Raw genomic sequence first — 12,422 nt, 5'->3', positions numbered from 1 at the left:
GGTTTTGCTCCGTCTCTAAGATAAATGCTAATATTTTAGAAGTGTCTGAGACTAAAACCCACCTATCCGATTAGAGAGAAAGGCGCGGACTGACTGCAGCAGGAAAGGGGAATGCACTCAGAGATGTGCAGGTTGTTATATGTGCTCCTATCAGAACAGCTTGCGTGATCCTTTATATTGGAGCTCAGCGTGTTCACGACAAGCTTTTTCTCCTAGGAGTTACAAATAGAGCTGTCTTTGATGTGTCCCAGTAGCATTTTCCCTGGGAAAAAAAAGAAATAGCCTAGTGTGGAGTTGTGTAAAGGATCCTCAGCAAAACATAAATCCTACCCAATGTACTTAAAAGCATTGTGCCAAGTTCATAATGCTGCTGCGCAGGAGTGGATTTGGTCTGTTAGTTCGTTCTTTCTCCACTGTCTCATTTATCCTCTGTTATACATATATGACCCAAGAAGGAGAGTATTACTGCTCCATCTTCCCCTTCTCTCAAGCATAGGGGTTTTTTATCGTATAATATATACCACATGGGGATACTGATGTCTCTGAATGAAGGATTTCCATTGATTTCAGTGGAAGTAGAGGGATCAAAAGCTTATCCTAAACTGTACTTTACTGGCAGATAAAAATATGTGTGATGACTATATGCTCTGTGGTTTTTTTCATTATTAAGTATCAGTAAAAACTGATTTTGTGAAGATGTACTTAAATATCTGACTGAATAGGCTAAAGAGCTCGTGTGAAATGATACCTTTTTGAAATCATCCATCTGAAATGTATAAAACTGTAGCTAGACTTAGTACATGAGCCCAGATTGACAAAAAAATATCATGTGACTTGTATGTTTCTAAAGGCAGAACAAGAGCTTGATGCCGTCATCTCAATGCCAGGTTTGTAGGATCTTACTTTGCAGCTAGTTCTACTGAGCTTGGAGGACATGAACCACTGACTGTCACAGACTCGCCCCAAAAAAACTTGCAGCCTTCCCACCAGGCTCTAAAGATAATGGGAGGGAGACACTTACAGTGTTGCCTTGTTGCCGCTGTATTGGCTTCCTTGTCTCTCTGACTGCTTTTGATTGGGTTTTACCTTCAGGGTGACGTTGGCTGCCCAGTGGTGCTCTGTCTGACTTTACATCGAGAACTTTTGTCATTCTGTCTGGCTTAGGTCATTATCTTGCAAAACTTCACGCTTGTACTGAGTCACTGCGCATGACTTAATCTACTGTGATTCACTGCTTTTGAGAAATGTCATCCACTGATACACACTCCCTGAAAAAAAAATCAACTATGCCATCTTTTCCAATGTATTAGATAAAAAGTGTTTTTTCTTCTGGGCAGGACATGGTAAGATGAACTTGTGTGTGGTAACAGGAATAAATAAACAGTGTCTTTCACCCTGAAGGGTCCCCAAATCCGTTTCTAGAGACACAAGCTGGCATTTTTCACTTTTACAGAAATTTCATTTTCTCCCTTTGATAGGGAGTTTGTTTGAGTTAGGACGTAAAGAGTCCAATGCCAAAATCTGCATAAGTTAGTAGAGATAACATAATTCGGAAGTGGGAAGGTAATAACTGAAAAAGCATACAGCAAAATTGTGGAACAGAGACTGTTTTATTTAAGGTTTCTAGAATAAACTCACCAAAAAAAAGAGTCAAAGAATATTTTACTTGTACAGAAAACAGCTGTTACTATAGGGTAAAATCCTGCTTATACTGAAACCAGCTCAGGGATTTATTTCAAGGTTTTTAATTTTTATTAAAAAGAAAAAATCCCCAAAAATATTATCTGGGAAAGACATTAAGGTACCTGATAACCCTGTGTGTAAGAGAGACTTCTCATTCTCCAGCATGGTGACTGAGACATTGACCTGACTCATAAGGGAGTTCCATTTGAATTCCTGTTCTGTCCTAACTTATCCAAAATCTGGAAAGCTTTACTGAAGAAACAGGGGAATGTGAACCTGGTTGCCTCAAGTCTTCATTTCAGAAAGTTTTGTGTTTTCTTCAAAATAGAGAAAAAACAAATGTTGACTTGTCAAAAGTTTTCATAAAACTGAGTTGTCATCTGCCAGTCGACATTAATCTAAATCATTCATCCAAATCCCCTGCAGTGTTCAAAATATGTATACTCAAATGTCAAGGAAAATATATTTTACTCCATGGTGCTCTGCAGTCGACCAAGTTAAGATTTTTAGGAGTTTTAAGTGGTAAAGTATTCAAAAACTTTAGGAAATTCATTCTGTGTAAAAAATCAATTTCTAAATAGACCTAGTTAAGAGTTTTAGGAAAGATAAGCAATAAAGTATTCATAAAGTTTAGGAAACTCAATCTGTGTAAAAATCAATTTCAAAATTAAGAGCTCAAATCCACCATTTGTTGCTAAATGAGTAAATAATGTTTGCTAAGAAATTTTCTGAAATAACTGATATATTTGATATATTCATCAAAACAGTGCATGCTTTATTTTATTCTAAATTCTTTAAGAATGAAACTTACTGCAACCCAGTGTTACACTTAACAATATATTATATTTGGGAAAAATTACTTAATAATGTTGCATTGAGTAATGGACTAACTCAGTGGAAAACAGAAGCATTTTTCTGTGTCTGAAATATTGATGTTCCTCTTCAGAGGAAGTAGTTCATATAATGCAAGTTTCAAACCTGTTAAAATGACTTCTGAATCACAGTTCAGCTTCTGGAAGTGTTTCCCAAACGAGGTTGTTTAGGTTGTAGTGTAAACCCGGTAGGCACGACAACCATGGTACCACAGACCATGGCCCCTTTTAAAAGGCCAATAAGAGGTTATGTAAAAGGACTGGTTTTCTTTATGTCAGGTAGAATCAAAATCTTCCTTATGGGTAATTGTATTTTTTTCCAGAGGGGTTTTTTTCTAAGGTCTCATAGAGTAACAGCTTAAGATGCTGCTGGGAACTTTATGACATCTTCGAACTGCAGAACTCCTGCATGTGCATTTTGCTGTCTTGAAAGTCCATTGTTGCGTTCCTGTTTGGTTCCTAGGTGATAATGGAAGCAAGAAGATAGTCTAGTTTAAATTTAATCAAAACAAGATGGATATGCTATTAACAGGTGTTAAATATTAGGGAGAACCATCTGGATGTTTGCAACTGCTGATTCTGCTGGGAATGTCACCCTCACCTCTAACAACATCAGTAACAGTCAAGGTTACATGTAGTTTGTGGAGCTTATTGTTGTGCCACACATGGCAGTACACTACCTTTCTGGTTGTCTTTGAGTATCTTGCTAGGTGGAGGTACTTCTGTGTTGTGAATTCTTCACTACTAATTTTCTCATATTGCAATCCTTTAAAAAGGTAGGTAAATGGTAGATAAAGCCTCATTATGTAAGAGAATAGCTGATTTCCCAGGGCAAATTCTGGGTTTTATTTACAGCTAGTTAATCTCTCCTTTGAGAAGCATTGCTCAGTCATTAAAAGGGTGTTCTACTCTCTGTGTAATGAGGAACATATCTGTCTGTCAATAGATGGAGGAAACATATAGAAAGACAGGAAGAGAATGGTAACCTTGATAGAAGAACATTGAAAAGGCAAACTGGCTACTCTGTTTCAATCAAATCTAGGTATTGGCTAATCCAGATGTACAGATGCCTGTTTAGTGGCAAGTCTAATGCTTTTGCTGGCACCTCCATGGACACAGGTGTTAGCAGAGCCAGTCAATGCGTTGTAGCATCACTGCCAGCCTGTGGTCTTGGAGCCAAGACCACGGGACTGCCTCTTTCTCTCCCTCTGCTTAAAAGTAGTCCAGTATTTAAAGCTTTGGGATTTTATTTTCTTTACATAAAGTTTTCATAACATATTGAGAAGCATGGAATCATGAAGTTTTCAGTGTCTTGCGAACACCCATATTTAGTACATTTTGAGAGCAGACCTGGAAATATATTTGAATAAGAGGAACTGAAAGTTTAGGAATCCATGTCCTGTAAGAAACTTTTATCACCTTGTCCCTATTTAAAGGAGGTGAGAAGGAGAGGAAAAGGGTGATATGTGACTTATTTATTCAGATAAGAGTCTTTGCGTCATGTTGAGCCCCTACCACTGAGTGAGTGCCCACAGCTGTGGTGCTCTAACTTCTCTTTCAGGGAGACAGTTCCATTTTAGTGTCTAGTTCGAATAAATGCTGATGATGAGGTAGACGTTGGAAACTTTGGCCAGCAATAAAATTGTTCAAATATATTATTTCAATTTTGATGGGGCCTTGAACTCCATTTTGCTCTATTTTGTTCTCAGAACGAAGGAGCTACAATTCAGGTGACCACAGGCTATTTACTTTGCCAGGTGAAGTCTGACTGAAGAATTTCATGACAAGTGATCTGATTTTTAATACGAGAAAGAAAAAAAATTAGCTAAAAAATTAATTGTAGAATTTCCTACGTATCCCAAATTAATTTGATCTTTAAATAACATGATAACAGAGAACTGAATGATGCAAAGCTATCCTTTATAATATCATATGTTTCATTCCATTTTGTTCACTGTCCACCTTGTATTTACTTCTTCGTAAAGCATCAGGCTAAGCATTAAATCTGACATTTTTTCCAAACAGCTTACATGTTAAAAGGTTGTTCTTGGACAGGAATTTACCAAATAGATGGAAAAAAATGTTGGAGGTAATTCACAAACATCATGGAGCCACTGTGCTTCTGGATAAAATGGGAATGCTCTCATCCTGCTCCTCCCCAGCACTTCTCAGAACCTAAGCATTCATTTCTGTTCTTTTTCCCAAAGAGAGCAGAAACCAGGATGTTTTGCATAAAAGAGTGACTGGCAATTATTGTTGTTTAGGGGCAGGAAACAATGAAAAAACATATTTTTGTTCAATTTCAACTAAATTATTTCCTCCCCTCATTTTTCACTTTGGCAGCCAAACCAAAAAAAAACCCAAAAAAACCAAATAAAAAAACCCCCAACCCCCCAAAACCCAAACTACCCTTTTCTCTAGTGCATTAAGTATATGCATGTGCTTGTAGTTTAAGGCACTTAAATCATAAGTGTCTCTGCATATTTGCACATGATCTGTTGTGTACACAAGCACTGTTTATGTGCAGTTGCTTTATGTAGGCAGGTGTCTACTTTTGCACATGGAAGCATTCATCATGTCTGTAGTTGCGATTTAGGAAGGCCACTGAAAATGTGACCTGTTACGTTCTTTTGGGGAATTAGAAAAATATGCGGAATTATAATCTTGATGTATAACAGACTGCAGCTTGGATCTTACATTACTTTCATCCATTTTACTGGTATGAACCCTTTGACTTATCTAGTTTTTGTTGATTTTACAATGGTGTAAAAGAAGCAAGGGCAACTGTTGGAAGGAAAGCATGTCTATAAAGATTTATCTGTCATTTTCTTTTCGAAAATGATAGGCTTTAAATAGCACTGTCAGAAATAGTCATGGCTAACCCGTTTTCCATATGCCTTTGGAAAAAATGTCATTAATAACATCACTGGTTCTGTGAGGTAAGGAGAACACTACCTGTTGGCAGCGGTTACACGAGAGATAAAGTGCATCCTTCCATGCCAAGAACTCATCACTTTGCTGCCTCAACTTAGTAATTTCTTTACAGATTTTGGCATGGGGAGGTCATGTGTCTTGCTCTATGTTCAAAGGCACTGTAATAATATTGACCACAACAGGCAAAACAAAAAGGAGATTGTCACATTCATTTGCTTTTTCAGTTGTATCATCATGATCTGTAGTAAAGGTCTAAGTGAAGCAAAGGACTCGGCTCTTTGAGTGCACCATAAATTGACAAGAAACTTGTAACACACTATTGCTTTTAGGCAAAAGATAGCTGAGAAAGTTGCTTCTGTTTTAATGTAAATGGCCTCTGATATCGAGTGAACGGTTAGGTGGACCAAACGTTAAATCTGAAATCGCAATTCCGTTGCAGAAATAATCAAGGAGGTGTGACAGTTAAAAAAATATTTTAACAGAGCAGTAAGTTCACTGACAATTTGATTGCTAATAATATGATTTACTACAGGAGAGAAAGCCTTATATGAGGAATGAGAAAAATCTAGATACCACTTTTTAGTATAGTTCTGTGACTGCTCCCATTTAAACAAATACTTTCGAAGAGACAGACTGCAAGTTGTTCAAATAATAACTAGCATCTCTGTGAGTCGAGTTTCCTTTCCCATCTTGATTACATGCTCACTGTTGGATTTTGAGGTTTAGAACCACAAAGAATGTCAGGTAACTGCCTTTTTGCATATGTGTGGTGGATTGACCATTGCTGGATGCCAGGGTATCACCAAAGTGGCTCTATCACTCCCCTCCTCAGCTGGACAGGGAAGAGAATACATAATAACAGGCTCGTGGGTCGAGATAAGGACAGGGAGGGATCACCCCCCAATTACCATCATGGGCAAACCAGACTCAACTTGGGGAAATTAGTTTAATTTATTACCGATCAAATCAGAGTAGCATAATGAGAAAATAAAAACTAAATCTTAAAACACCTTTTCCCCACCCCTCCCTTCTCCCCAGGCTCAACTTCACTCCTGATTTCTCTACCTCCTCCCCGCAGCAGCACAGGGGGATGGGGAATGGGGGTTGGGGTCAGCCCATCACGCGCTGTCTCTGCCCTCCTTCCTCCTCAGGGCAGGACTCCTCACACTCCTCCCCTGCTCCAGCCTGGGGTCCCTCCCACGGCCCCTGGCCGGCAACCCTGCCCCAGCTGGGGCTCCTCTCCCCGTGGGGCTACAGGCCCTGCCAGGAGCCTGCTCCAGCGGGGGCTTCCCACGGGGTCACAGCCTCCTTTGGGCACCCCCCTGCTCCGGTGTGGGGTCCTCCCTGGGCTGCAGCTGGGGATCTGCTCCCCCGTGGGCCTCCCTGGGCTGCAGGTGGGGATCTGCTCCCCCGTGGGCCTCCCTGGGCTGCAGGGGCACAGCCTGCCCCACCATGGGCTGCCCCAGGGGCTGAGGGGAATCTCTGCTCTGCTGCCTGGAGCCCCTCCTGCTGCATGGTGTGGGGTCTGTGGGGCTGTTTTCTCTCACAGATTCTCACTCCTCTCTCTGGGTGCTGTTGCGCAGTTCCGTTCCCCGCCCCCTCAGCCCGCCCTTTCTTAGCTATGTTATCCCAGAGGCACAACCACCATCGCTGATGGCTTGGCCTTGGCTAGCAGTGGGTCTGCCTTGGAGCTCATGGCATTGGCTCTACCAGACATAGGAGAAGCTCCTGGCAGTTTCTCGCAGAAGCCACCCCTGTAGCCCTCCCGCTACCAAAACCTTGCCACCTAAACCCAATACAATGTCCTCGAACATCTTTGCTTAGGTGCTGCCCAGAAGATTAGACATGTTGTCCAAGATAGAGCCACTGAGATTGCCCATGTCACCTGTATGTGGGGTCCTCAATTCACCCTGATTCAATCCCTAGGTTTTATTGTCAGTAGTTTTACACATTTGAAGGCTCTCCCAAAAAATTAGAGGTCCTGTTCCACCCCCAACTGGCATGTCAAGTTAGCAGAGTCAACAGGGCAGTACAGGGCTGCAGACAAATTCTGATACCTTTGCAGCATGCTGTTTTGAACATCGCTGTTGATGACAAAGTCATATAGAGGACGGTAAAATCCAGGGCAGCGTTTGGGAATTTAACACAGCCTGGCTAGAATGAGAGGCATCTGGTTTCAAACAAAAGTAGCAGTAGATCATGCAGTTGTCATCACTAGTCTTCAGTACGACTACAAAACTTGGACAATTTAAGTCGCTACATTAAATATCTGAATAAATTCCACATGTGCCATCTTTGTGATCACTCCTGCCACTCTGAGGTCTTTGAGTGTTCTCAGATACTCGGCAGCAAAGGAAAATTGTTGCAGGTTCAGCTATGCTGCTCTGAGCATCTGGTGGGTATATCAGACATCGGTCTGCTCAAAGCCATTTTCTTTGTCCGGAGACAATGTGGCTAACAGCCCAAAGGCAAACCACCATAACGTTACAAAAAGTTGCTCAAGATGTGTCTTAATTTATACGGCATTAGATCCACCATATGGGACACCATAGCTAAAATCAGCCTGCTCTGGCAAAGAATATTTTGATGCTGTGAAAGCCTATGAACAAAATCCTGAAGAACAAGCAGAAAAGCTAAAGGGGAAGGCAAGTGTAGTGGTTATAAAAAGATGTCTGTGACAGCCGAGATGAGCAGTGTGTTGTCAAAATCAGCCTCGTTTCTCCTGAATTAAGCCGTGGAAGCTGAATGTTTACCTGATAAGTCTTTGGGAGTCTCCATCTGTAGCACCATCATGGCTTAGGTCAGGTGGTTTGCGAGTGACACAGGCAGCAGGCAGCACAGCTATTGCTGTTCATCTGATCTAAGAACATCTCTTGAATAGATGCTCTGTTCTGTTGAATAGAAACATGAATTTACGGGAAGAGATTATCATTGCATATAATTTCTGTTCAATTAGCTCCCCCTGATTATGAGCTTTATCAGGAACAGAAATAACCAGCAATCCTCCAGCAAATAGTTTAAATGAGTTAGCTTAAAAACTGCATTAAACTGTCTTAGCTATCAAATGATGCAATCAAATTAAAAAATGATGTGCTCATAAATGAACTAGGAACAAATGTACAAAGTTGTTATGGCAACTGAAACACTGAAGTTAAAATTATGGATCCCAAATTCTTGCAAATAAAAGTAAATTAATTTCCAAGGTAATTGGAATTTCTTTCAAAAATTATTTATCACAGCATCATCTTTCATAGTTTCAACAGAATTGATTTGATGGCTTTCTAATGAAATATAATTAATCAAGAAGAAGGTTTTAGTAGCTTATGAATTACTATCATCTTGATATTTAACTTCTAATCATCAGTTAGATTTGCTGCACTGTTCCATTTTTTTCCATTCATATGATTTTATTGGACATATATATTTTGCACCTGAGCAATTAGATTGTGATTGCTGTTATGTATCGCTTTATTGTAGCTCATATTTTTGTCTAATCCATTGAATCCCACTTAAAACATGCCTTTCTTCCTTACTTTAGAAAAAGACTTCTTTTTCATTCCAGTGATATTCGGCAATGCATTTAAATGGGCTCCTCTGATGTGTCTACAAAACCCTGCCCTCAGTAGGGCAACAAGCGTTATTGCAGCAATAGCATTAATAATCACGAGACCATGTTTTCAGTTTGCTAAGCTGGGTGCATGTAAGGTGCTGAATTCCTTGGAAAATTTGCTCCAGGAATTACAAAGCTGTATGGCTGCATTTTTTCATGGGGTTTGCGGCTGTGCTGGGACACTTTCTTGAATCTCAGGAATTTTACTTAAACTAGAGAATGGTGGAATCGGTGGTGCAGTTACTGTGCTCTGTCAGAACATGGTTTTCAGTCTGTAAAATCAGGACGGCTGTAATGGAAATGAATATTTTTTTGCAAGAGGCTGGACTAACAGAAAGAAAGGTTATTTCTGTCTTTCACTGAAGAGAGGTTTATAGTTTGCCTATTGAAGCAGTGCCTTTACTGTACGCATATGGTTTGCACATAGCCTTCATATTATTCTAGTTGGATTTACATAATTTCTAGAGTAATTTCTATAATTTTTATATAAGTATAGGATGTGGGACTGGGCAGTGTCTCAAAAGTTTATCTGATCTCTAGCTCTAATCCTGATGTTTCACTAATTTCTTGCTCCAGTGAGGGAGAATAAACAGCCTCAGTAGATTGTATCATTACCATTACAGAATCACAGTCACAAAATGGTTGAGGTTGGAGAGACCTCTGGAGGTCCATCTGGTCCAACCCCTCCTGCTCAAGCAGGGCCACCTAGAGCCAGTCACCCAGGACCGTGTCCTGACAGCTTTTGAATTCTCCAAGGATGGAGACTCCACAATCTCCTTGGGCAACCTGTGCCAGTGCTCAGTCACCCTCACAGTAAAAAAAGTGTTTCCTGATGTTCAGAGGGAACCTCCTGTGTTTCAGTTTGTGCCCATTGCCTCTGGTCCTGTCACTGGGCACCACTGGAAAGAGCCTGGCTCCATCCTCTTTGCACCCTCCCTTCAGGTAGTTATATACGTTAATTAGATCCCCCTGAGCCTTCTCTCCTCCAGGCTGAACAGCCCCATCTCTCTCAGCCTTTCTTAATAGGAGAGATGCTGCAGCCCCTTTGTCATCTTCATGGTGCTCCTTTGGACCTTCTCCAGTCTGTCCATGTCGCTCTTGTACTGGACACAGTACTCCAGTCGTGGCCTTACCAGTGCTGAGGAAAAAGAATTACAGAATTGTGTAGCTGTATCTTTTAAGTTTATTGATCCTTGTCTTTCTTCCCTTTTGCCCCTTCTCCAGGTCTCTTTGAAGACAACTCTCTATAGTGAGACGCTTTTAGACATTTTGTTGTACTTTTCGGTTTTACCTTTTCCAGAGAAAACCCCAATTCTTTCAGTCTTTCTTCATTGGTTAAATTCTCTAAGCATCTTATGAGTCATCCTTGCCCCTCTTCAAATTCATTTTTAGTGGGTGTTTAAATATGCATATAACATCCAAAATTAGACACCATAGTCTTTCAGAGGCTCCACCAGTGCCAAGTTTATAAAAACAATTGCCTCCACGTCTTCTGTTTTCCACTTCTGAATACAACCTAGAATTAGTCTTTCTTCTTTTGCAGCAACATTACATTCTTGTTTTAATTCCCCAGAATTCCCCAAGCCTTTTCTTCGGTGTTTGAAAGTTATTCTCCATTTCGGTTTTGCACCTTTGTTGTTGTGTTTGTCCTAGGAGTACTTTTTGCAATTGGTTTTGGAGTATTTCATCATGTTGATTTCTGACCACTGCTTCTAACACTACTTTCTGAAAATGGATTATTCTAATTGGATATGTACTCCCATTCCTCATTATAGTGGTTTTATCTGCACTGATGTTTTTCTTTTTAAGTTGAGACAGTGTCAGCTAGAACTGTGTAACAGTTTTAACAAAGGTCAAAATGTGCTGCATGTTCTCTTTTCCTTTTTCTACTAAGCCAGCTACCCTGTAAAAGAAGGAAACTATATTAGTTTGACATTATTTGGTTTTGACAAATCCATGGTGGCTGTTTGTTATCATTTTAATTATCTCCAAGGTGGTTATAAGAGGATAGCTTAATAATTTGTTTGGTATCTTTGTGGATATCAGAATGAATCCTGTAATTCTCTGGGCTCTGTTTTGCTGATTTATATGTATGGTTATATATACTTACATATTTATATATGCATATATATGTGTGTGTGTGTGTATATAGGATAAACATTTCACTTTCCATAGTTATCTGGAGTCACCCTCATCCTCTCTGAGGTCTCAGAGATGACTATTAATAGTTCAGAGATTTTGTTTTATGTTTTCAGGATAAACTCTCCTGTTCTGCACTGAACTCAAAGCACCGTCTCCTTTCTTTTTTCCTGACTAATCTACCTGAGATAGATAACATGAATGAAGAAAATTTCATCTGTTCCATAGAAAATACTTTTGTGAGGCAAGAGTGAAGCTTTGACAGGACTTGGCTCCTTGTACTTCAACGTATTTGTTGATAAATGAGTTAATAAAAGAAATGTAACCAATTTGTAAAGTTCTGTGGTGTCTAAAGCATTTGCTGAGGTAGGTAGCTGCATAAGCACATGGCGAAGTCTGCCTTATGTTAGTACCTTGTATAGAGAAAAAAAGATTTTAAAAAAAAAGAGGTATAGGTATTTAGCATGCAAAAGACACTTCATGCCTGTCAGCAAAATCAGTCGTATTGAAGCAGGCGTCGTGGAAAAAGCATGAGACCACCTAAGTAGTCATTTTATTGAGTATGTAACTACAAGTGAATAAGATCATATGGTGACAGCAGCTCTCAGGACCCAGCTGAACCAGAAAAAGGAACCAAACCTGTAGGTCTTGATGAGAGAAGTGAGACCACACACCTATGTGCACATACACGCAGTGGACCAAGCCACATTTTTTAGGTTTTGTGTATTGTTTCTACTTCTGAGCCATGGGTAGATTGAAAAGGAAAGGAAGTTAGATGATCCAAGTCCTTTAATCTCAGAGCCTTACAAAGAAAAGAGTAAGACGTACGAACTAAACGCACATGTTTCTGTTTAATTAAGTGCACTTCTGATGGTGAAGTTTCCTGTGGGCGTGGATTGTTTGGTCACCGTAATGTGGGCAGTAGGGGCAGCAATCGCTGGACACCTACATCTCTGTGCTATGGCTGGAAAGCAAAGACACCAGAAAGGAAAGGGGGAAATCACCGTGCATCTTTAGTCTCTGCAACTATTTTTCAGCCTCTTTGGTAGACTTCAGAGCTCTACGTGCATCTGCCGGGGAGGAGGCTGAGTGTGATGATGTTGCCTCTGTGCTGTAGAGAATCCACCATTTGCTCGCTTCTGGTCTACCCTAGTTCCACTTTGAACCTGGTATTCATGATGAGA

General features: G+C 40.3%; 1 protein-coding gene across 1 annotated transcript in view; it reads left to right on the top strand.

The window, feature by feature from the left end:
* The window catches only part of SORCS2 (sortilin related VPS10 domain containing receptor 2), a 387,507-nt gene that overhangs the window by 338,630 nt on the left and 36,455 nt on the right, over positions 1-12,422 (top strand). The gene's annotated exons all lie outside the window — the stretch shown is intronic.

Source organism: Egretta garzetta, unplaced genomic scaffold (assembly GCF_000687185.1).
Source record: "Egretta garzetta isolate BGI_Z169 unplaced genomic scaffold, ASM68718v1 scaffold107, whole genome shotgun sequence".
NCBI classification, from domain to species: domain Eukaryota; kingdom Metazoa; phylum Chordata; class Aves; order Pelecaniformes; family Ardeidae; genus Egretta; species Egretta garzetta.
This window is presented reverse-complemented; position numbering and strand designations above follow the sequence as displayed.